This window comes from Neocloeon triangulifer, unplaced genomic scaffold (genome assembly GCF_031216515.1).
Source record: "Neocloeon triangulifer isolate White Clay Creek 2 clone unplaced genomic scaffold, ASM3121651v1 ptg000003l, whole genome shotgun sequence".
Lineage (NCBI taxonomy): Eukaryota > Metazoa > Arthropoda > Insecta > Ephemeroptera > Baetidae > Neocloeon > Neocloeon triangulifer.
Window position 1 is genome coordinate 8,236,188 of NW_026775546.1, and position 26,972 is coordinate 8,263,159.

General features: G+C 35.6%; 1 protein-coding gene and 1 long non-coding RNA gene across 3 annotated transcripts in view; one reads left to right on the forward strand and one right to left on the reverse strand.

Moving 5' to 3' along the window:
• LOC132205750 (ephrin-A4) overlaps positions 1-26,972 on the reverse strand; it is a 247,326-nt gene that overhangs the window by 15,729 nt on the left and 204,625 nt on the right. The window lies entirely within an intron of this gene.
• On the forward strand, positions 13,765-14,790 carry LOC132192804 (uncharacterized). Its single transcript, XR_009441372.1, has 3 exons — positions 13,765-14,076; positions 14,143-14,258; positions 14,375-14,790. It is a non-coding gene; the product is annotated as an uncharacterized LOC132192804 (long non-coding RNA).

Below are 26,972 nucleotides of genomic sequence, written 5' to 3' on the forward strand. Positions count from 1 at the left end.
CCATCTCGCGATTCAATTTGCTTGAAGGTTGACAAACACGAACGTTATTTCCAATAACGGAGAGGATAAACGCGGCTCATTAGTTTTATAGCACGCAGCAAATAGAGGGAAGAAGAAAAATGATTCCGATCAAGGAAGCGGCGTGACTTTTGACTTTCCACCGTCGTGGTTTCATATTATGTGTGATTATGTGCACGTTTACTTATGAAGTAAAAACTATCCGAATGAAAATTTCAATTAATTAATTGAATATAATAACAATTTTAGTAGAAGTAAAAAAAAAATGCACTGGGAAAATTATTAGATTTTCTTTACAGTTTGTTTACAGACTCACTATTTTGGCAAAGTCAAATCAAGTCTTTACAACAATAATAGGAAATATTTTGACTATTGTTGGAAAACTATTGAAAATTTCCCCAACGCATTGTTGTAAAGACTTTTGATTTGATTGCGGTAATAGGCAGTCCTTAATATTGCTATTGTTGTTTATTTGTTCAAATATCAACAAATTATTTAACAGTAAAAAAGGCAATTAATGAGAGGCAAGCATTGAATTGTTGGACTAAAGCAAAAATTTTGATGAAACTTATTCCCAGATCAAAATAATGTCCCAGCATGAGCCGTAATTTTTGCAAAATTTTAAAAATGCAGTTGGCCAGTATAATTATTTTTAATCCTTATTAAAGTAGGTCAAAGGCCACTAAATTTGAATATTTGATTTCAAAGTCGATGCCGCAAATAGGCGCCGCAAATCGTTGCCGCAAATCGGCGCCGCACATCGGTGCAGCACAAGCGAAAGTTTAAAAAAAAAAAGATTTAAAATTTTTCTCGAAAAATAAGTTTAAAAAAACTATATTTCATAAATTTAGGAAACTTATTATTAATTTTAATATTAAATTTTTTATAAAATAATATAGAATTTTGAATATGAATAAATTTTTGAGTTTTTTTAACAAAATCCGTAGCAAATCGGCACCGCAAATCGGCGCCGCAATCGGCCCCGCTAATCGGCGCCGCAATCGGCACCGCAAATCGGCGCCGCAATCGGCCCCGCTAATCGGCGCCGCAAAGTTTAAAAAAACTATATTTCATAAATGTAGGAAACTAATTAATAATTTTAGTATAAATTTTTTTATAAAAAAAATAGAATTTTGAATAAAAAATTTTAGAATTTTTTATCACAAAATCCCTATCAAATCGGCGCCGCAAATCGGCCCCGCAATCGGCCCCGCAAATCGGCGCCGCAATCGGTCCCGCAAATCGGCGCCGCAATCGGCCCCGCAAATCGGCGCCGCAATCGGCACCGCAAATCGGCGCCGCAATCGGCACCGCAAATCGGCCCCGCAAATCGGTGCAGCACGAGCGCGAGCTTTAAAAAAAAAGATTTAAATTTTGTTTCGTAAAATAAGTTTAAAAAAACTATATTTCATAAACTTAGGAAACTTATTATTAATTTTAATATTAAATTTTTTATAAAATAATATAGAATTTTGAATATGAATAAATATATGAGTTTTTTTAACAAAATCCGTAGCAAATCGGCACCGCAAATCGGCGCCGCAATCGGCCCCGCTAATCGGCGCCGCAATCGGCACCGCAAATCGGCGCCGCAAAGTTTAAAAAAACTATATTTCATAAATGTAGGAAACTAATTAATAATTTTAGTATAAATTTTTTTATAAAAAAATAGAATTTTGAATAAAAAATCGGCGCCGCAATCGGCACCGCAAATCGGCACCGCAAATCGGCGCCGCAATCGGCTCCGCAATTCGGCGCCGCAATCGGCACCGCAAATCGGCGCCGCAATCGGCACCGCAAATCGGCGCCGCAATCGGCACCGCAAATCGGTGCAGCACGAGCGCGAGCTTTAAAAAAAAAGATTTACATTTTTTTCGTAAAATAAGTTTAAAAAAACTATATTTCATAAATTTAGGAAACTTGGGAAACTTATTATTGATTTTAATATTAAATTTTTATAAAAAATATAGAATTTTGAATAAAATTTTTTTTGTTTTTTAAACAAAATCCGTAGCAAATCGGCACCGTAAATCGGCGCCGCAATCGGCCCCACAAATCGGCGCCGCAATCGGCCCCGCAAATCGGCGCCGCAATCGGCCCCGCAAATCGGCGCCGCAATCGGCCCCGCAAATCGGCACCGCAAATCGGCGCCGCAAATCTATTATTGATTATAACATGCTAAAAAAAAACATGTTCTACTAAAATTGAATAGGAGCTTAAAATTCCAGGTAATTTTTTCCATTTATTTTAATTGGTTTGAAAATTCAAAATTAATAAAGAAAATTAGAATAGGTCCATCAGTAGTCAGAAAATCATAAATTATTCAGCTCTCAAGCTCTCGCTTCTCAAAATCTTTGAACTTAAAAACAATTTCACAAAAAAAGCAGTGCTGAATAAAATCTCACAAGATCTCCAAGTGGGCTTCTTTTTATGTGACATACGATTTCAGCTAAAAGAGCCTTTTTGAAGTGCGCCTCACATGTTTAATTTTTTTTCAGCACACGCCACACTTGAAACTCTTGACGTGCGGTGCTCACCGTGAATAAATCTCAAAATACTCGAAAATTTATATGTACGGCTGGAAAAGTCGTAAATCTGGCATGGGTGGCCACTTGAGACGCGCACAGCCATCTGCATCACCGAGAGCAGTTTTTCCAGCAGCGCCTTCTTTTTTTGGCCTTCTGTCTTTTATCTTAATGGAGAATTAGTCTTTCAGCCACTCCCGGGAGTCTCATGCCGGCTGGAAACGTTTTTTCTTCACAATCGGCAGATGCTGTTATGGGAAAAGATATGTTTTTTTTTTTATATAACTTGAACTGTGTTCCACCCTCTCAACGAAAAACGAGTAATGACAGAGTTCGAGATGCAGATTATGGAGGTTTTCTCCAGCAGTGCTAAACGCGATGACGACGTTTGGATTTTTGAATATTAATCTGGGAGCTATTTATGGGTGACATGTTCCGTAGACGCCTTCTTCTTCTCCAGAGAGAAAGAAAAAATTATTTATATTCCTTGAGCTGCCGGCTGCCCGCTGGAGCGCGCGCGGGCATAAAAAAATATGACAATGGCCTCAAAAACACAAAATGAATAATGAGCGGCCGCTACATAATAGCCGAAAATTCTGCCCTAAAACTAAATGAGTTTCCATTCCAGAGAGATGAGAGAGAGAAATAAAAGGAAGGTAAACTATAAGCTGCCTCCAACGCTATAGAAGCTGTTGTTCTCAGTGGAGAAAGACGAGGAATTTTCAAAACATTTCGCCAAGCATTTTGAATAATGGACTTTATGGATAATGCGTGACTTTCTTTCTCGGAATTTGGTCTAATGAGTGCCCGAAAATGGAGTTTGAGGAGATTAATTGGCGTCAGCGCAAAAGAGTTATTTCCAAATTCCACAAATTTTGATAATTATGCTGAGAAAAAAATTAGCATATAAGTTCTGTAGCAGTTCTGAAGATTTATTAATTATAAATGACAGTGAAAATAGAGCGAAAAAGTGAATTAAAATGGCTAGAACAGAGAAATAATACGATAACCAAAATGAATTTCATTTTCAAAGTGCAGATTGGTACTTCAATTGGTTTGTAATTTCATATATAATTTTTTGTCTTTAATGTTTTAATTTTATGTAACTATTTAACAAAAATTTCATCAGTACGGTTTTGATTTCAAAAATAAATCAAAATTTAATAATAAAAATTTAATTTTATTTTTTATTGCAATAAAATAATGAAATTAATCCAAATTTTATTTTAAAATGCGGATTTTTTAGAAAATTTAAAATGATTGCAACAAATTTATACTTTTCTGGTATAAATGGGGCTCAAGTTCGAGCCGGAGATGAGACAGCTCGCTGAATCTGTGAATGTCGGCAAGTGGGGAGAAACCAGACGTGAAAGAATCTGCCCCAAAGTCTGCTGTCAACTTGAATTTTTTTCCACCGCAACTTAACTTTTGGAATGGGTCCAAAGTCATCGTAAATCAGCGAAAAATCATCTCACTCAACAACAGAGCTGTTTTAAGTTTTAAAACTATATAATTTCCAACACTTATTAGGAGCAATTAGGAAAAAGAGATTTTCAAGATAAAAATAACACTCTTAACTTTCAGCACGAGTGTGAAAGAAAAGTGAGGGAAACCTTACAAAAATGCTGATTTTTTACGATGTTTTTATGAATTATAACTTGAGCTAATTTCCATTCATGTTTCATTTGAGGGCCTTCACAATATTTTAATATTATATTTTTTTTTTCGTTTTTTGGGAGGTGCTTGCCACTTTTCCCATAGCTTCTTTTTATATTGGGTTACAGGATGGCTCCAATGACGACGCTCCGTTGTGACCCCTTCCGAAATAGTATGCTCCGTGGTCTATGCTCTCTCTCACTCGTACGACATATTTTCCAAAGTTGAACTATGTTGGCTTCCGAGGCGCGCGAGAGGATAAAATTCTGACACGCACATGTATATCATAAGAGCATTAAAATAACACACTGCGGACGACCAAAAGCCAAATGTGTGCTTTTTCGCAGCATAAGACACCGAAAATTGCAGTGCAAAAAAACGAGGAAAATAATAAGTCAGAATAGAGGTGATAATTTTAAAAAGGAAAAAGAGAAAAAGAACCGCTACCGCCAGCGTCTATATACGAACAATCGTAAATTCTTTCTGCCGAGGTGCTATTTTCGCCGCGGAAGAACATTCTCACGGTGGCACTTTGCTTTCTAAAAATTCTGATTTATTCACGGGAAAACTTCAAAGGAGATAACGCATCAAAACTAGCGAGGATTAATATTTTGGTTGGAATAATGATTACATTTAAATAATGTGTTTAAATGAAGTATTGATTTTTTTTTATTTAGTAATTCTAAATTTTTTTTTGGAAACATTCTAATTCCCTAACTTAATTGAGATTTGTTTGCTATTTTTCTGGACATAATTGGTAGAATAATAATTTTATTACTCACAATTTTAGAAAACTTTTAAATTAATTAAAGAATTACGTATTTTGAACGATTTCCTTCAATTTTTTGCAAACATTTATGTGGTTTTTGAGCGGTATTATTGTAACAAACACAAAATGAGATGGTTTCGTTATAATTAATAGTGGATGATTTTTAAAGTCCTTTTAAAATTGCTTAATATACTCATTTTAGTAGTTTCCTCATAATTTTTCCAAAATTCCTCCAACTTGATACTCCCATATCGTGTTTCACCTTTTTTAATAACTTGCAACCTCCATATTTCACAATCTTTTGGGTTTAAAAGATTAACTTGCACCTCCGTGGCGAATCCTCGAGTGCCAGAGTTCATTAAAACGCATTCAAAATTCTCCACGGCCGGGGGCGCGGATGTTTACACCCCGAAGGAGAGCTGGTTGCAGCCGCCCCTGCATTCATTGTGACTTCATTAAAAGACGATCTCTGCATGAAAGGCGGTTCGTGTTCTCCGCTGCCAGCTCGAATTATTATGATCATTTTCACCGGGCCGCGCGACGCAGGAAAAAAATTATATACAAAAGAGGGAAGAAGCAGCGGGGACACCTTCTTCTTAATTCTTTTGGCGCAGCTGCAGTTGGAGAAGAATCTCAATGACATGAATCTCGCGGGGACAAAACGCAGCCCCTGCCTGGACCGCCGCATTCTTTCTTCGCCTCCTCTCGAAAAGCACCCCCAGCGACACACAAAGGGAGGAAAACTCACCTGGCCGCAACCAGCAAAAATACAAAGAAGGAAGATGCACTATGGATCCCTCAATAAGCGGCTTACGGCCGCAGCTTTACACGCATTAGACACACACTCGCGAGCCCCCTTCACGCGAATAATGGCCCGAAATGAAGTGTCCGCTTTGTTCGCCGGGCCAAATGTGCTGTTCAAGAAATTTTGCTCACTTTCGGATTTGTGACAAATATTTGCCTAAAAGTTTTTCTCTCTCTCTCTCTCCTCTGGGCCCACCAAAGGTGCTGAAAATTATTGCTTTTTGTTAAAGAAAATTTTGATGCTGCTGGGTAGAGATTTGTATCTGGAGATGTCAAACGTGGAAATTCCAGCTGCGGAGAGAGATGCGAGATCTGTCGTATCAAATTTGGCCGTGTGGACAACATGAAAAGGTTGCTGCTCCTCAATTTATAGATTTTTAAAGGTAGGAAATTAATATCAGAGAACATGATCAGTTGTAAAATGGAAGAAAAATAGGCTTCCCTTGAAAAATATGTCAAATATTTCCAACATCAAAAGAGCTGTTCAAAATAAAAGAGAGAATTTATCTAAAAATTACAAATTTTAGATTGTTTATAATTCAAAAAGAAAATTTACTGGATTTCCTCTCTATATTTGTCTCAAAATTACTGTTCAATCAGCAGTTGGGCCTTGATCTGATTTCTTTAACAGATCAATCTCAATAAACAAAATAAATAATTAAATTTATAATTTAAAATTTGTGTGTATGTATGTATCCTTGTGTATTTTCATAGCTAACAAGCAAGTCTTTTCAATTCTTGTTTAGCTTCCGCGGTTTAATTTTTACTAAATTTATAAATTGAATTCCTCATAATGGAAAATTACAAATAAATTTCCACGCATAGCAGCTTTAATAATATAATAGTTGAAGAATGAGTTTGAAGAATATATATAAAACTAAATTGAAAAGCCACATTTGTATTTTTATTCTAAGACGCCGATGACACCATTTTTCTAACTTTTCATAGAAAAATTGATCCACGATGAAATAATTTTATTTCTGTTTCATGATAAATGAGTTTTCCGATCAATTTCTAGCAATTAAATTTGGTATAAATCACTTCGTAAACAGGTAAGCAGGTATATGCGTGAGACCGCATTTTCTGTACACAAAAATTTAACAGAAAACCAAGCAATTCAAGTATTGCAATATTCATTTTGTTACAGACGATTTATTGCTCTATTTTTCAACTACAAAACTCGTTTTGAAAAGCTCTAAGCTTATTTTTATTGTCAGTTTTTTAAACGCACCATTTTCAAAATGCTTTTTGTGACTTTTGCAAAATTTATTTTTCTACCTGTATCAAATGCACTCGACGACATCCTGTCCACATACATTCATCCCTGGGGCGACAAAGGATCTTTTCCCATATTACATAAAAGGGATGTCAACCTTTCGCCCCCGTTTTTCGTATTTATCAACTTTGCAGCGGAGAATATAAAAAAAGAACTGCTCAATTCATCGAAATCAACGGCGCATATTTTTGCCTCCGGTATTATGTATTTTTAACTGGCTTTCACACATTTTATTCAGCAGTGCATCGCGTCTCTCTGCATGCATGTGTGACTCTGGGATTTTTTCTCCCCTCTCGCGAAAGCAAGAGCTCGCTCCTCTTGTGCACGGCGAAGAGTGTGTGTGTGTGTATTATGCGCCTGTATAAATACCGAGGGTGGAAAAACATCCAACATCAGCACCAGACGATGTTTGAGAGGCTTTTGTAAAATGTGTTCCCGGCCAAGGCAGGAGAGAAACGAGATCCGAGAGAGCAGCTTGACGGAGGTGCGAGGAAAAATCAGCTCTTAAAATCTGAATCAATATTTGCGCGCGGGGCGACATTTTTGTAATGAAAAAATGCACCCAAAGTGAGTGGCTACTGCGCTTATCAGGACGTCTGGTGACGCAGACAAGAGGCCTGTGCAATTGTTTTGTTTGCCCCCAGTGACGGGCAGCAGCCCCCGTTTATGGCGTAATTTTTATTCACTTAAGTCTCGGAGGTGTGAGAGGCGGCGCCCCTGCTTGTGATAACATAATGATTGCCGGTGCTTGAGACGGCAATTCAATATTATTTTTTATTCATAATGTCATGCCGAGGCTACTTCGGAAGCAGAAGCAAATACAGCTGGAAAGTCAATATGCTTGGTCACACGGAAAAAGAGGAGCTTTTGAAGTATCCGATTGATATTTATATCAAGATAGCCATGAAATTCCTTGCTTCTGAATGATTTTCTATTAAAAAATATCAGTAAGAAAAATTACAACAATTTATTTATTTATTGAATGAATAAAAAAGGTTTAAAGTTTCTTCCATTAATTAATTTAAAGAAAATCGTTATTAAATAAAGGAATACATATTATTTTTTAATCCTTTTTTGTTGATTATATAAATAAATCCACAAAATTATATATTATAATACTTCAGCTTCCTTTATTCTTCTATAGTAAATTTACTATGATATAATTTAAAAAAAAACAGTGCCATTAAAAAAAAAATTAAAATACCACTTAGAACATTTCAACCTCTGATTGCAGTAAAAGTTTGCAAAATTCAGTTGAAAAATGTATTTTTCTGTAAATCTGATATGAAAATCCTATTATCTGCTAAATTTGAAAAATTAATAAAGATTTTAAATTTTAATTGTTCGGCATTATAAAAATACACATTTATATAATATAAATTAAATGCCATTGAAAAGCAATTATTGTTAAACTCCATTAGCAGACCGCATTTTTTAAACTTTTTTTAAACCCGCACATTCAATCTCTGTAATTGATGTTTCCTTTTAATTTCTCGGTGCTCTCAACGAGACCCCCAGTTTGTTTTGCGTTATAATTCTAATCACTCGGCGCGCGGCACCAGTTTTCCGAATATCAAGATCGCGGCGCCGCAGTTTTTTTCTGCACCGGCGTGTACATTCAGCAGAAATTAATTTCAGCTTTTTTCCCGCGAGGCGTCGCTTTTTGCACTGCTTCTCTCTCTCTCTCTCTCTCGTCGCTCAGCTGCCGAACAGCGCAATTCACTTAACCCGGCCGGCTCTCGCCGGCCGGCATTATCAATAATCGAAAATGTTTTCACACAGATCAAACAGGACGGACGGCTCTCCGCGAAGGTATAATAAAAAAGAAAGAGAGAATTCGACGGGGCCGCCGGAGGCCACGAGGTGCGCTGTTTTTCTTGAGCATTCGCACCTGCTGCTCCGCTGCTGACAATGGAAATTTTTAACATAGGTGGCCGAACGGTCGGCTACATACAGGGATGGAAAATTTTTCTTCCTTTCTTTAGCACTGAAGTGAGCATCCACCCGAAAAAATAAAGGGAATGCACCGGAGGGAGGAGGAGAAAAAATGTTTTGGATAAATTCTTCGCCTGCGCTGTCGCTTTTGATAAAATATCACGGCCGTGCGGTAATAATAATGTTGATACAGCGAGATGAATTATCCCTCGACCCCGAAGGCGACACACGCTCTCTTCTCCTCAGAAAAGTTTGTTTCTGACAAGATGCTCGAGATGACCAGAAGGTATGAACAGAAATAGTTCACATTCCCGCTAGATGAGTGGTGTCTAGTGGCCCTCGATTGGCGCTCTAATTGCTCTCCGAACGGTGGATGAAGACAATAAAAGACGCTCCGGGGTCAAGGAGGAGTCGAGGAGAACGTTTTAAAAAGACAATGAGAGGTGTTGCGTTGCTATAGTTTTTGAAATATCTCTCTCAAAAATTGAAAAATAAGCAGGAAGCGAGCATTAATGTAATTAGTTTTTTTTCCTTTTCAGAATTATTTCTATTCAAAAAGTGTGTTTGCCCGAAAATATTTTTGTCTATTTTGAATATCATTTCCTCAATAAAAATGTTAAAATCTAGAGATTTAACAATAATAAATAAAATTAGAAAAATTTAGAATCAATTGGTTTTCAAAATTCACTCAAGTTTTGCTCAAAACTTTTGGTGCTAAATTTAATATCTAAAATTTTAGCATATCCAAAATATGTAATTAATTATTTTTAGTTTTTAGCTGCTGTTTGAGAGCACAATTTCACTCTCAAAACTTAAGTAACTTAACAGAAACCAAATTGTTTTTTATTTTTAATTTAATGAATTTTCCTATCAGTTTTGTGATTTTGATTGTGCTCTTTTTAGAATGATGAATACTTTTGAGATTTTTTTTTTATTCTGATTAAATTTTATGATTTCCTCTATTCAACTATTTTTTTATACGTATTATTTATTTGCATTTGATTGAATTTTTTCCTGCTTTTTTCCGCCGATTTCATCTGCACAAAACGCGGAAATGCGATTATTCGTCAATGCACAGAATAAAAGTGCATCTCTGCATGTGGGAAAGTTCCACCCCCTTTGCTCTAGCTCGCATAATGGACACGTAATAATTTTTCCGCCGCTTGTTCACCCCTGCCGCTGCAATTATTATTATCAATTCGTTCGTATATGCACCACTTTTGTGCTCCCGACAGCCCCACCGCTGCGGTTTCCGACAATAAATAACAATTTTCGCCATCGAAATGATTATCAAAAACGCGCTCCTCATTGTGTCGCTCAACTTTATTGTTGCAGCTTTCGATAGGAAAGAAGAGGGAAATAATTTTATAGAAATAGTTGCGGCGCCCTGCGACCCCATTATTCAAGTGCGCTCGATAAAAGCTGCATTCAATTTCAAAATGTTGCGCGCAAGAGTACATTAAAACGCGTGTCTCTCTAATTGGCGATGACTCAGTAACAAATTCCTTGGTAATTAATGTGTTTGTCCACCCCTGTTTGTAAATATAGACATTCTAAACTTAATTGCTGCGAATACCTCAAAAGTTGTTGAGCAGAACGGTAATAAGAAAGTATATAATGTAAAGTATATTATTATTAGGGTCGTAAAGAAATATGAAATTTAACAATTCAAAGATAATTCATCATATTTACAAAAATTATTTCTAAAAAAAAGTATTAATGCTATATTGTGTCACTAATAATTATTTAATTTACACTAAACTTTACATGACTGAGTTTATTTTTATAAAATTATTGAGGAAATTAACAATAACAAGGAAGTATTTTCAAATCCAATCAATTAGATATATTTTGATCAAAATGATTTTTAAACTTAAAGTAATAATAATAGTTAAAAATATTATACAAAACTAAAAAAAAAAATGAAAAACAGTTTTTAAGATATTGATTTAAAAAAATATGTTGATTTAACACTTTAATTTTTTTTTATCTTTTTTTACTTCAAGATATGAAACAGTTGTTGGTTATGAAAAAAGAATTTTGGCCAGAAATAATTACTGAAGATTGCTTTTGACTCCTTTTCGCCACGGGGTTCGAAAGGGCAGTGTACTTTTGCCGTGGCTCTCTCTCTCTCTCTCTCTCAACTTTGTGCATGCGAGAATCGAATTACGAAAAGCGCCTCCTCGCAGCACATCAAGCCGCGCGCGAAAAGCACACCGAAAGAAAATTAGCATTAGCAAAAAATGGGTGGTACTATCTTTGTGGGCACAAGAGCGCGTACAAGAAAGCGAGAGAGGCGCATTTTTAATGTTTACGAGGTAATTAACAAGACACAAATTTATAATTACATCTCACGCTGATCTGACTTTAATCATGTTGTCATAATTCACGCAGAGCTCGAGACCATTAAAGCCGCGCGCACCACAAAATGCAATAAATTACACGGCGATGCTCGGCGCCGTAACTCTCGGCGAGATAAAAAATATAAAATCTCAAGAGGGTCTTGAAAGATAAAAGTTTCAAAAATAAAAAGAGGAATTTCTTTCTGTTTGCTTCAAATTTTTTCAGTATACTTTTGTTGAAGTATAAAAAAATCGTTTATTTGCTCGGGCGATTCGACGCAAAGTGCAGGCGCGAATAATTGGTGGGAAAATAAATATAAAACGAGCAGAGCCAACGAAGGAGTAATGATGATGATATGATTTTATGGCATCTCGCCTGCGCGCAGCCTCTTATATCATCTTTATTGCGCCCGCTCGGCAGCAACTAAATTAGTTTAATGCCCGCGTTTTTCTTTTTCTCTGCTCGTCCTATCTCGAGCAATTTTATTTTCATTAATCTCGCTTTTCAATTAGCTTGCTGCTCGAAGACACCTATCTATATCAGAAGAGAAAACATCTGCGGTCCTATATTGAATTTTTATACGTTGAGGACTTATTATATTTGATCAAATTTTGATTCAACCATTTTACTTGCCAACGTTATGCAACCTGAACCTTTTCCGAGATTTCCGGATGGGAAAAGACACTCACCTAAAACAGAAAATTTCAAGATTAGTAAAATTAAAAAAGAGCACGGCATTTAGATCAATACAATAAATTTTGCACCACCAAATTAGTAGTTTGTCAAAACTAAAATTATAAATTAAAAAATGTAGGAGAGTTTATAAAATTTAAATATATATACATTTGTTTATTGATTAATTTGGTTAATGATTTGCTTCAGATTTGCATGAAAAAAAAAATAATTGCGGAAAAGTTAAGACTTGAAAATTAAAAAAAAAAACTGAATAATGATTTCCATCAAATTTTATGAAAGTTAAAATAAATATTTAAACAGTGGCCAATTTACTGAAATCAATGAAATAGGGTTATTTTGGGAAAATTACAGAGAAATTGAGAATGAAGAATAAAGTGTAAGCTTTATAATTTTGACGCAAGAGTACGTTTTGTAATTCAATTTGAAAAAAAACTGAATGACTAGCAATTTTGCTTTTTAATTGTTTAATATTTTTTAATTGAACTCCAAAATTAAACTATATTATTATTCTACTGTACAAAGTTTTACTCTTAATTCTCCACAGTATTTTTTCCATTAGATTTAAATAGCATTATGGTGTTTCCTTTTTCTTAATCCTTTACTTTTCTCTCCTGAGTCAGTGTTTACATGTCGTTTTCAGATCGATTTGAATAACGATTCTTGACACAGAGGGTCTAATTACCACTTTCCGTGGCCGAAAAGCAATTTGGCTGCGACTTCCTGTTCTGTCTCGCTGCTTAAAAGGGTTGAAGAGTGAAAAAGCGCCGCGCGCATTTTTTCGAACAACAATTAAGCGGCCATCCGGCATGAGTTCGTGCTGCTTGACACCGCGCAACAACAAACACACACACCAAGTGGTTTAGATTTTCTCATTCCAATGGTAAACATGCACGACACTACTTATGCAGCTAGTATAGGAAAAAGAGAAGACCAACAAGAAGAAGGCCGTCGCTCATTAATGGGAATTTAATTGGCCGACATGTGTTTTCTTTTTGGCCCAGAGAGCTCGTCCAAAAATGGTTTTATAATTGAATGAGATGAGATAGGAGATGAGCAAGTGCGCGCGACAAAAAAAAATTAATCAAATCTAAATTCTTCAGTCGTTTTTTTTTTTTTTTTTTTGATATTATATACCCATGAGAATCCCTCTGTTACTATATAAAATTGATAACTATTTCAATTTTAAAATAAATTTTGCTTAATTTTTCCTCTTCTCCATTTAATTTCAATGAGAAGGGGGTTGAGATGTATTAAAAAAATAACTTAATTGAATCATTTAAAATGTGAAATCAGTAAATTTCAACATCATTTGAGTTCGATGAGGATAATTTAAATAATAATAAATCTGCATGTTTTAAAACTTATGAAATTTTCATTTTGCGTAAGTTCGTCATCTCTATGCAAATTCTGACAGTAAAACCGCCAAACCGAGAGCACCAAGTTGTAAATTTCAAGTCATAAAACGCAAGAGTGTGATTCATTGGTCTAATAAAGCAAAAATTTTATCACCGAGTTAAATTATGACACGCACTCGCGCGGTTGTCAAGTAGAGATTTCTCTCGCACGGAGAGACTGGATGTCCGAGCGTGATCGTATGGAGCAAAACCTTCCGATCAATCGTATAATGTATCCGATCTGATCGGAAGTAAAGTAAGATTTTTGATCACCTAAAAGTGATTGTATAAATTGTCCGATCTAGATCGTAAAGAATAGTCCTTACAATCACTGATCGGACAAAATATGCGACCCAGTTCTTCTACATGAGACGATCAGCGTGAATGAACGGAGTGTCCGATCAGCGATCAGACAAAATTTCTGGTCTGATCGGAACGCGCCTAAGAGAACCGTGCTTGTTTATCAGCAACTTTCGAGAAATTCCTTTTCAAAAATAGCCAACGGTCGTTTTTACGAAGCTTCCCTCCAAAACTTTGGCTTGGCGTCAGTTGGAGAGAAGACCTGGACCTGTGCGGATGTATTGCTCCTGTTTGTAAAATTTCAAACAATTTAAAAAGAAAACTGCCCCTGAGATCGAATTCAAATTCCACGCACTGAAGGTAAATTAAAACACATTGAATTAAAAGGTCTTGTATTTGAAATTCGATTTCCATCTGTGTTTTCAGAAAAATCTCATGAGTTAATTCAGCTGCTGCCAAGCTATGAGTCCTCCCTGAATGCAGTGCTACGCAGCGGCTCAAAATTGGAACAAGAATGCTCAAAGAAACTAACTTTAAAAAAGGTGAGGTGTCTTCTTGTTTGCATTTCTATTAGGAAATTAATTCATAAATGCTTTGGTACAGCAATGCCTAAAATGATCATTATAGCAATTTAATTTGTCAATTTCAAATGTTGCAGAAATTTTCACTGATTCGCAAACCACAAGAACCAAACTGCATCCGGCCGGGATGGACAACATCAAAATTTCATCCCACCAGGATACTAAAACTGAGGATCAACCTTTTAAGAGTGATGAGTCCATTTTCTTTCTTTGAAATTTGAATTCCGCAAATTTAGCTTGATATGATATTGTTAAATTTAAAGGAATTATGCCAGAATTGAATAGCATAAAAAATGAGCCAGAGTAGCATTTTTTTTAAATTTATTGTAAAAGAGACTAATAATACGTCACATAAAATTCTTGAGCATGACGACAAGCTGAAGAAACTTGTCAAACTTTTGTGCCATTAATTATTTGTTAATTTGATTTTTGACTATGTATAACAAATAAATTTTATATTCTGTACTTTGTACTCCTAAATAAAAAATATGAAACTCTATTTGAACTTGTTTTTGTTAATAACTTGAATTCCTAAAATAAAAATAAATATGAAATGAAAAATAAAAATAATAACAGAAGATCTAAATTGTAAAGCTTATACAAGCAAAGATCCTCTAGTTTGTCCGATCAAAGATCGTAAAGAGCAGCCGATTGAGTGCTATGCTGTTTTGTCCGATCTCTGATCGGACAAAATAGTAGACTTTGGCTCGTATAGCTTATGCGAGCACGCCGAACGCGCTATACAATCCAGCTTGCACGCTCTGTCCGATCAGTAGATCGTAAACGCTGTACGATTTTTTTCACTGTGTCGTTTTTAGGCGATCAGATCGTATAAAATTGAAGTATGATCGGACACAGAGTCTCTCCGTGCGGCGACCTCGGTTGAATTCGCCGAAGTGCATTTATTTTTCGACCCCGACTTATGCACATAACGTGCTTCCCTTAAGAATAATTACAACGATAAAGTGCATTAGAGTTTTCTAATGCGCGCTGCACCAAAAAGGTTTCTCCTTCTCGGCGGTTTCAAACGCAGCAGATTTGATTTCGAAAGGTTTCCTCGGAAATTTTAATTGCAACATTGCATCGTCCGCACCTCTTTCATTTATTTTTCTCCTCGATTTTATATAAATTTAATTAGCGCTCGGTGGATAAAGTGAATTCCAAAAGGAGTTTATGAGCGGAGGCTGCGAGAGATGCTAATTCATTACGGCGTGCAGCGATTGGAAAAATATATACGAAGGGCGACATTTATTATTTTATTCCATCTGCGTTTCTCTTTTTCTCTGAGCTGGGTGTGCGTTGACGCCCAAATGTGTCAGCCAGAGCCGGACAACTTTTAATTGTCCGCGCGTTAATTACGCCTCGCGATTGTTTTACACAGCGAGTGTCCGCCTCGATTTTTAAACTAATTAAGCTCCATCGAATGCAGCTGGCGTCGGTTTATTTTTTATTTTTTCATGACTGGAAAGGTGATTTTTCTCTAAAACAAAAATCGGAATATTACGCTAAATTTCATATTCAATTAATTAAAATAATGACATAAATGAGGGGAAAAGACAAGTATTATACTCGAAATATTCTTCAATACATGGAGTTATCCTATGTCCATTTTTTTTTTAAATTTAAAAAAGTTTTAAGCTTAATTATATAAAAAAAATTGAAAAGGTTTATAAGAAATTAATTTAAAAAAATAAAAGAACAATAAAATTATTAACAAAATATTTAATTAAAATAATAAAAAATGGGAAATCTTAACAAACATAATTTTTTAGACTATGTATTTGTGTAAAACTTAACCAGTCTTAAAAGAGCCCTTTATAAAAATTTTTACTTAAAAAACAATTGAAAAACAGTTGATTTTAAGCTTGAAAAAAATTGCTATGAATTTGAAACAAATGAAAGAAAAACAAAGACTGCTGGTCATCACATGCATACAAACATGACAAAAAAAACCACCTTTAGCTGACCATTGCGCAAAAAACTTCCAATTACGCTTCCGTATGTGGCGAGCACTCGAAAAATGCATTTCTGCTTCCGGAGCGAATTGTTAAAACGCCGCCAACGGCACTTTTCTGCTTCTTCTTCTTCTTCCCTCGACGCAGGGCCCAGAATCAAGACCACTTCACACCCTTTGGCAGCGCACTGAGAGGTAATGCATAATCAGCGGATTACGCATTGTGTGCGCGGGTGGTGGTGGTGGAGGGGGCTCTTTTGTTTCTGCGTGCAATTCGCACGTATGCTCTGGCCTGGTTAGAAAATGGCCGAGCTTTTCGCGCGCAGAATCCAAGTGAGTGCACTCTCGGCGTCACCCTTTGTCTTTCGACACCGCTTTGATATGCCAGCTGGAGGGCGGAGAATTTTTTTTCTTAAAACGGCAGCCATATTGCAAAATTATTCCCAGAATTATAAATAGAATACATGGAGGGAACTTCATCCTAAAAAGTAGTTTTAAATTGCCAAAAAAGCAGTTTGTATAAAAAATTTACCAAAATAAATAATTGAAGGTTTGAGATTCAAGTTTTTACAACAATAGGAGCCAGTTTTGGCAATTATTGTCAAACATTTCAACCACTATTATTGTAAAGAATTGATTTGATAAGAAGTCATTAAGGAGGGGCTTTTGAAGCAGCCATAATTATATAAGGGCATTGTTTGATTGTGCTGGACTTGTACTCTGGAGTCAAATCTGGTCCTTGAATTGGTTTAAAAGTGTCAAAAAAGGAACTAATTTTTCTTTGTCATAATATTCACTGCAGTTTTTATGCCGACTGTGCAATTTTGTGCAAAACTGATGGCACTCCTTAAACTCCATTTCGAGATATTTACAATTGAATTGTTAGATTTGAATTTTGAATGATCTTCATCTTTGATTAACTTTTTTAAAGCTGTCCTTGGGGGCACGTGGAAATCCTGAGTAAGGAGCAATGACAATTTAATTTCAGAGCGCGAAATGGGGACCGAATTCCGGCAGCCGCGGCGGGTGCCCAATTAGAACGAGTCCAGCGCTATGGCCACTTGTCTGTACTTTCGAGTAGAGCACCATACAATATAAGGCTGATTATTTTTACTACCTGAGAGCAGCGCTTTTCGATTGAGGAGCAGCGGAGCAAGAGGAGAGAGAGAGAGGGAGATTGTGGACCCAGAGCTGGCTCGATCGCTGCTTTTTACCTGGCAGGCAACAACCAACCAAGAAAGAAAGAAAGAATGCCGTGGCCTTGACTGTGTACAGCTCGAGAAGAAGAAGAATCGAAAAAGAAGCTGCGACTGGAAACAACGCAGACTGACTGGGTCTACTCCCATGCTGGAGCCACTTTTTGCAGCCGCCGCGTTTTTCAGCAGATGGGTGGCCCCCTCGCTTGCGTGCGAATCTAATCGAGTTTTAAAAGTTCTTTTAAATTTGAAATTTTACTTATAAAAATGTAGAAATAATGAACCCTACTTTGGAATACATTTAAGATTAAAGGGTTTCAAAGTTTTATTTTTTATTTTTTTGATATTCTTCCAGAACAGAGAATAATTTTTATTTTATTCAAATAAATTTATTGGTTACCTTAAATATTATTGTTTTGGTATACCATTGTTTTTTGGGTATTGAACAGATTTTGGTTCCTTTTCGAAACAAAATTGTTAATTTTTTAAAGTCTTCAAACAAGTTTGTATCCCGTAACCCCTTCAAAACTTCTTTGCAAACCTATTTTCCCTTTTTAAGGGAACTCTCCGTCGTCCCGCAGAGCTAATTTACGAGCACTAATTGCCATTTTAACTAGCTACCCAGTCAGCATGATTGGCCTCTCGTCGGTGCAGCGCAACAATTGAAAGAGTTGGTTTCTTTGGTTGCTGCGGCGGCGGCGCAAGTTTTCTTCTTTATCACTTCTTTTTGAATAGGACGGACACGGACGAGGCGAGCATGGCCGCATTTGCTACGCTACGATGCTCACCGCTCGCTTTTCTAACGAGGAGACTCACTCACTTTTCTTCTTCCTCTCGCTGATATGCATGCATTTCGACTGATCACCGCGCCTGATTATCTGCGAATCGAGCTCGGGCGTGCGGATTCCTCCGGAGACTTCAACTCTCGCAAATACTTTTACTTACTTTGTTCAGCAAAAAATAAATAAATAAATATTAATTCAGCAAGATAATTGAATTTCAAAAGAAGGTTGTTGCCGAAATTGGTAATTTTATGGTTCCAACAAATTAAATTTAAATTTTGGGTTTGATGAGATTTTTCCAAACAAATTTCAAGTTAATTGTGGGCAAAAATTATTAAATATTAAATTAATTTTTGAATCTTTTCACAGTTTTAAGAAACTTTGTAATTGGACGGTTTAAAATATAAAATAATTTCCCTTCATTTTGTTATAATTTATAATGTACATCTGTAAATAATTAAAATTATAACCAAATTAATTGGGAACTGTAGAAAAGAGTAATAGGATCTTTAATTTAAATTGCTTATTTAAATCATATTGAAAAACCCTAATATTATTATAAATAGAAATGTATCTTTTCGACCTCACAAGGATATCAAATCGCGATTTTTCACTGCTCGTTTCTTGTGTTTTTCCAATTCAAACACTGCGGCGGTCATGAGACGAATCGTGCACCAAATTGAATCGTTTCCACTGGTTGGCAGGCCAGTTTTCGCCGCGGCGTCTTTTTTCGCATGTCCTTCTTCGGTAAAAATCAATGTCAACCGCGCCGCCGGTATCGGTCGGCCGAGTAAAAAATCACTTCGTGTCCAATTGGTTTTTCAAGAGGAACGCCGCGCGTTTTAATGAAAATATCACGTCAAAGATTTATTGGCCCCAATTTCGCCTTCCTTTTCTCAAAAGCTTTTGTCTGAAATTCGGTAGCCGGCGGATCAAACGCACAAATTTATGCATTTTCTGGAAAAAAGCAACCTTTTTACACAAAAGTTTTCAGGTCATTGCCGCTGCTTCTCACTTTCCATTTTTGAACAACCGTGAAGTTGTAAAAACCGTGCGTGTTTTTTGAAAGGCAGAAAATTCCACTCTTTAGGTTAATCAGCCCCTAGCTTTTTTTCTCCCAACTTTTTTTGCCTTTTTTATGAAACATTTTTCCCTCCTCCGCACCTATTATTAAAGAGGCATGCGGCAGACATGCAGGGGAAGATGTAAAACAATAAAATAACGCCGCATCATATACCTGTGTGAAATATAATAAAGGGCCTTTCTAGGTTACCTCTCCCGAAAAATGCAGCCAGCAATCGCCCCGTGGTGATTTAATAAAACGTATCCATCGCCCCCACCTTGGCCCGTTCGTTCGCTGTACACAAAATATATTCAACTCTCTCAGCGCGGCCTCCACTCGATCCTGTACAACAACGGCGGCGGCCTGGATAAGAAAACAAAACCGGGCAGGGGAACCGAACCTATTGTTGTGCATATGCGCGACCAGAAAAGCGGCGCAAGAGATTTATGGCCGTGGATTTCGTAAAAATAATGCACCTTTTTGCCGCGAGGAATGCATCCCGAAGGATGATGAATCGGCCCAATAACATAATCTGATAAGAGAGGAGGACACACGGATCTCTTCATTTCAGGCCTGAAGGGGCACAGCAGCAGCTGATGCAGGAAACGGATGCAAAAATGCATTATATGGATATTATCTAGAATAAATTCTTGATACAGATAGGTAGACTGGTGAAATAAGAAATAAGTCATTTTTGTAAAATTTGACTTCAAATTGTCGTTTAAGAAAGTCGATCTTTAAATCTCAACCTCTCAAGATGGTCCTTTTTGAACCTTTCCACATATATTTTTGGCAAATTTTTTAAATTTCATAAAATATATTTTATCTTGGCCCTGATTCAGATCACAAGTTAGTTTAATTCAAAAGTCAACATTCCCCTTCGATATAATAATTGCAGGTTTTAAAGAATTTTCTACTAAACATTTTAAAACTGTTCTGTTTGGTAAAAAATAAAATCCTGCAAATGTCTCAAATTAATCCCAAGATTTAAAATACAAGTCTGTTCAAAAGATATGGTTTAGTATTTTTTTTTTTTCTAAAAAAGTTGAAAGGCACTCATAATTTTGAATCAGAGTGACACATTTGCTCTAAAAGTAAGATCCATTAGTCAGAAATATTTGAATAGAAAATTCAATAATGCATCAAATTTTTAAATTTTCCAAAGCTTGAATCAGATTTCTATTTAAAGTGATTCTACAAAATTTTTAAATTAATATTCCTCCACAAAGAAAATAATTTAAAGTTTTTAATTCCCATTCCTAATATCACTGTTGTAACACCCAAATTATTAAAAAGGAAATCATAAAAAAATAATTGCTGACATTTCGCAGCTATGAATTAAGTTCATCTATTCATTTTATGACTTTCTAATTCAGATTGTTAAAATTTTTACTTTCATTTAATTTTTAATTTGTAATGTTTGATCCTTTTTCCAGCCTCTTGCTGGTCCGACTGCTGAATGGACGGTCCAGAGCGCATCTCGTATACTTGCGAGCCGAGATGCTGCGGCTTGCGGTTCGTCTGGTAAATGCTAAGGCTCACCATCTCTTTTGGTGAGCGAGAGAGAGAGAGAGAGAGAGACGGAACATTATTTTACATAGAGGAGGAGAGGAGAAGAGAGAGGTCAATGTGACCTGCCTCGAGTTCTCGCTCGCTCGCTAGCTGGCTTCGGAGGAGCTGCACGCACCACTCTCTGCGCTCTTTCCTTTTCTTTCTCTCGCCCGAATGAAAAGCAAAGCTTCTCTTTTCATCAGCCTTTGAGCGCAAAGTGCACACATAACGAGCATGCATGTGTGCACTGATAAATCAGTGCACTGGATGACTTTTCCTGGTTTGCGTTAATTGGACGGGCGGTGAAAAGCTGCGCAGTATTCGAGAAAAGTGGAGCGGAAAATGATTGTGGATGTGCGGAGATTTCCAGCCATGAGCCTACCTTACGCGGTTTCTGCTGAGGGTTTTCATTAGGGGAAAATCGACCGTAAGCAGTTTTTTGACTAGCGAAATTTGAAAAGTGTCCTGAAATTACTATTATAATTTTTTAAATTTTATAAAATTGTGAGCAAACAATGAAACTAATAAAATATTATATTTTATTCTTGATACTTCAAACTTTTTATAAATATTTAAATAAATAATTAAAATTTTCTAAATTTATATTTTCTTAATATTTAACATTTATTTTTTCCATTTTAAATATAAATTATAACACACGAAATTTATAAATTAAAAAAAATGAACAAGTTAATTTCAATATTTCTGTCAACTTTGCAAACATAATTTTACCTCATAAATAAGAGGATTTTTTTTAAAATTTTTTATTGTCGCACGCAGATTCCAGAGCATCTCTCGCCACAACATGAGAAACAAAGGAGCCAATTGCAGTTTCCGAGAACGAAACGCGTTTTATACGCGTCTCCCATTTCTTCTCTCTGCAGTGTAAATTAAGTTTATACTCGCGAAGCATAATATGTGTGTGTATGTGTAAACGCGAGTTGTTGGATATAAAAGCAGCGCACACCTCGGCAAGCAAGCAAGTCCGCCTTAACAGGAAATTAAATTGTTGTGGGAACCGCGCGCGCGGGGTTTTTCTCTTTTATTATTAGAGTTGAGTGACAATTAAAGTGAAGCGGCAGAAATGCTGCTCAGCGTCCGAAAACCCGCCGAAGAAGCAGCGAGTTTACGGCCTTCGGATTGTTTTGCTCTGTTAAGAGCCTGCGCGCTATCGTGTGTCATCATCTGCGTGGGGAAATTAGTCCTAATAAATTGTGCTATTTTATGAATTTAGCAGGTTGAGCGGCGGTGGAGCCAAGGAGCTGGAAAAAAATAGACTTTGGTCCCAACTTGGCCAGGGAACCGGAGGAATGAAGTAAAATTTGAAAGAATTAATTCGAACAAACTAGTTTGAAAATATTTTGAAATTTAGTTTTGAATCCCATTTAGAAATGAATTTACTTAGAAAAATGATAATAAATTTTGCAGGAAATTTTAATATATGTTTATAAATTATTCGTCATTCATTATGATTGTCATGAAATTTCATTTCTATATAGTTAACTATAAATCTTTCAAATTATTCAGATTCCCATTTTTAAATTGAAAGGAATTTTCCTTTATTGTGGTCGGTTCCTGTTCCCTGCCTCCTTTTCATCTAAATTCAACTATGCACCTCTCTTCGAATTCGGGCGTTGAATCTCATTTGCATACATTACAGCTGCATTCAAAGTGCTCGTATTTATTCACACCACCGCTTTAAACAAGCATTTCCTGATTTAATTTATAATCAGCCCGATAAGCATCCGAAAAATCGAGCGACCAGACGAACAATTACAACAGCTGTTGATGCAGCCCTTGCTGCTTTTTATTATCAGCCATTAATGTAAAACGAACGCCAACGTTATTATTTCTTTTTTTACCTGCTGCACCTTTTGGAGGACGATATAAAATGCAGAGGTTTTTGTTTTGTATAGGAATACAAATCTGAAATATTCAAGCATCGGCGATTTCTAAAAATTGTTTACAGTTATTAGGACTTTGCTGCGGCAGGACTGGTTTGAATAAAAATCACATCGATCATGTAATTATCGGTTGTAGTACAACGAATATACGCGCGCGGCCACCAAAATCAATTAAGCTATAAATTATTCGTGGACAAGGACGTCGAATTTCTTCCCAACAAAAACGTCAGAAGTCTGCTTGAAGTGTCGTAGGTAAACACTTCGACGGGAAATCGATTCTGTACTCAAAGTTTACTTACTGATGACATCCGAAAATAGAAGCCATTTGTTATTGTGAGATAAAATTGTAAAATCAATAATATTTGTTCAGGAAATTTGTAAACAGAGTTTAAATAATTCAATTCTCATAATTTAAAATACATTAATAGGAAAAAAAATAAATTTTAATTCTGGTTAGAACTTAAATATAGTCCCAACTTTTCAGCAGAGATTTTTTAATTAACAAAATGTGAATTATGGATAAATTTACATTTCGAAAACTTTATATTCCAAAATCGGAAGGGATAATTTTCACCTTTTTTTTAATTTGATATGGGTGGGCAAAAGTATTTAGTCGCAAGTTCAGCAGGTATAAAAGTGACTCTCTGGAGTAATTACAAGCGCGCATGGAAATGAGGAGCTAGCGCAGAGCGAGGCTACCGGCTGATTGAGTGTGAATTTATGGTGGACTGCCAAAGCCAATAATAATAATAACAACGACTTTAACAAGAGGGAAAGAAAGAAAAGTCTCGAGTTGGCCAGCAAGTGCGCGCGGCAGGGCCATTTTGCGTAATATACGAGCCTGGCAGGCCAAACCGGTTTTTGCAGCCTTTTATTTTCCACCGCACAGCACTCGCCGCCGCCAAATATTATCATACAAATTTTGCAAACGCCGGCCGGATTAAATATACCTCGGTACATTTACTTTGCGCCGAGGGGATTTACATTTTCGCCGCTCGTCAAGTCTCAAAGTAACACCTTGCGGACAGGTGCAGTATGAAAGAGAGAGAAAAGTGCGATGCCGATTTTAAATTAGATGACGCGTCGGTCTGCTTCATTACAGGGGGCGGATAACGAGAGAGACTGACACGGCTGTCTGAAATCGTTTCTAAACTAATTGCAACTTAAAAGTATAATCCGAGGTGCTTTCAACACCGGAAACATCAAACCCAGAAAATTCATTTAAATTTGGAACATTAATTAGTTTCTGATATGAAAGTTGAGAATTTCCAAGAAATTAAAAATATTTCCATCCATAATTGATTTATAATTTTAATTTTTAGATAATTAAGCAATTTTCGGATGGAAATACATTTTTTTCACATTAATTTATATTTTGCTTCAGTTCGCTCAAATTGTAACATAATTTTTTAAAAATCATGTAATAATAAAATTTTTAGAATATAAAAGTTTTCTGCATTAAAATTTTGCTAAATTTTTAGTTTCAAAAATTTTTTACAGGTCAAAGCATAAGAGATTTATTTATTTATTACGGCCAAAAACTCATAATTTATTTGAATAAAATTGTAAACTCCCCGGAAAATCTTTGCTCTAAGATAAATGAAGGTATTTAGCAAAATTTACAATTGTATATTTTTTAGTTTTTAAAATTTTTAATTTTCAGACCTTGGTGGACAAAAATCTCTCATTTGTTATTTAATTAAAAACAAAAGACCCACAATTATCTTTTGCAAAACTCATTTCGGAAACGCGCGTCAAATTACACAGTGCCGCTCTGCTGCTATTTCGCGATTCTCTCCTCCCACATTAGGCGCTGCGAAGAGCAGTTTCGGCCGAAAAGTCACGTCTTGCCACTTATTTTAAAGGCCGCTCCGGTCTCTCTCTTATCTAAAATTTATTCAAGAGCAGGATTTTTGCCGAGCGTCGTCGGCCGGTCGGGAGATGTGTGAGAATCATTAATTCAATTCCGCACGCCCGCGCGAGACCGTTGGCAGAAAAAATTCATTCGAATTGAAAAGGAATTTCTGTTCTCCACGAGAGTATTATAAAGATTTTGCTTTCACTCCGTCGAAATCATTGCCTTATTCAGTTCACTTGGCCATTGTGGGTTTGGTTGCAAAATTTTATTATTATCACTCGACAAGACTCTCAATTAGAAAATTTCAATTGGCAGGCCTCGTTAATAATTTCATGTTGCTGATGCAGGTTGTATGCATGTTTTGAAAGAAGAAGTGACGCGTGAAGTTTGATTATTGCCCGAGTGCTTTTTGCTGTTTTGTTTGCCGACAGCATAAAATTGAAATGTGCATATACAATTAGGCTGATGAATCAGGCTTGGGTTTCGTAATTCGTAATAATTTGTTTGATGCGTCACTTTTAATAATAATGAAGTGCACTTATGAATTGCTGTACTAATTAAACGTAAAAAAATCACGAATTGAATTACTTTCATTCACTTTTAATAAATTAATAATTCCGACGAATCAGGTGTTTGCTGTTTTTTGAATAAATATTTTGCGAATTGCTAACAAAAATAAATATGTATTAATACAAAGTTTATTTTTTGGCAATAAAATATAATTATATGTATTTTTTATAATAATATATATTTAGTTTTTAATTTATTTATTTTTTTATTTTTATTAAATTTAATTAATTTTTACAAATTGTGTTTTAACAAAGAAGATTCTTTTATTTTTTTTATTTGATGCCAAAAAGTTTTTATTTGTCAGAATCAATATAAATAATGCCAGGTTTTTAGAACTCTATACAATATCATAGCACTGAAAATTGCGTACTGGATACATAAGTATTTGTTTTTTCTAAATGAAAGGACAAAAATTTCAAGAATTTCAATAGCTTTATTTCATTATATTTAATTTTTACACCCACTTCTTTATTTATATTTCTAACCCCTTTGACACTTATATATTTTTTAATTCAATAGGTGGTAATAGGATAGAATTGAAAACTCCACATGACCTGTGAACATTTTCAAATGACCTTATCTACGACCCCTATTTAGCTAGATCCGTCCTGCAGATTCAATCGCATTCCCGCTCACCGCCGTGAAATTTTTCGCCTAACCGAATTTCTTTCGCTCATGACGTGCTGCACAGCGAGGTGCCGAAATCGAAAATTGCCGCGCACCAGACCAGAAAATGGCAAAACGGATTATTTTTCTCACCGAAAATTTATTTCTCGATCGGTGGCTCGGAGAGAAAGTCGCTACTTTATATTGCACATATAAAAGGTAAAGGTGCTGAAAATTCAAATTAAACTGTCAAATCACTGCTGCTAATTGCGCGCGCCAGTTTGACACTTTCACCACCTCTCTTTATTGCCACGCATTGTGGGTGCACGCGAGCTAGTTTTATCTGCAGGTGACAAAAGCAGCTATGGGCGTTGAAAAAAAAGAGATAAAAAGTCTGTCGCACATGCAAATTAAACTAAATGACAGTTTGGAGATGAGTTTGTTAAATTTTAATTGAGAGATTTCACTTTTTGCTACATAAATGATGTTGCTTTCTTATTCAAATTCATGAACACTTTCAATTCAAGAAAATATTTTTTAAGAACAGATCTATTTAATTATAGAAATTTGACTTAAAATATCTACAATGTAAAAATTGTTACCAAAATGTTTCCTATGAAATTAATTAAGGTCAATTAATTACTCTTCAATGTAATTTTTCTAACTAGAGTGGGATTACGTTGATTTAATAAAATTTTTATTAATTTAGGTCTGGAAAATTATGAGCTAACACAATATTTTTGAAAACTCTTACAAAATACAATTTAAAAAAAAAATGAGTAAAATACCGGCAAAAATCATATCCTTTATTTATTAATTTTTTTGATACTTCTAATTTTTAAAAAGTCAAAAATCACTCAGTTTTGATTCTGTTGAAAATTCACTCTTATATACAATTTATCAATAAATTTATTGATTTTTACTCCTAATAAATTAATTTCATTTAACAGTTTTGCTTTTTATCCATGCTCCATGCTTAATCGCCTTTGGATTCATGATGTGGCAAAATTTATTTCCTAATAATTTCCAAACTATCAACTAATGGTCTCAGCGGTTTCACAGTTTTATCTATACTTTGGTATTTGTTTACCTGGCGTTTTTACAGTTAGATTTGCATGCTCATTTTCATCGGGCCATTATTATTTATAGCCTCCTTTGTTGTTGTTGCACGAGGGTGCGTGCGCTCAAATT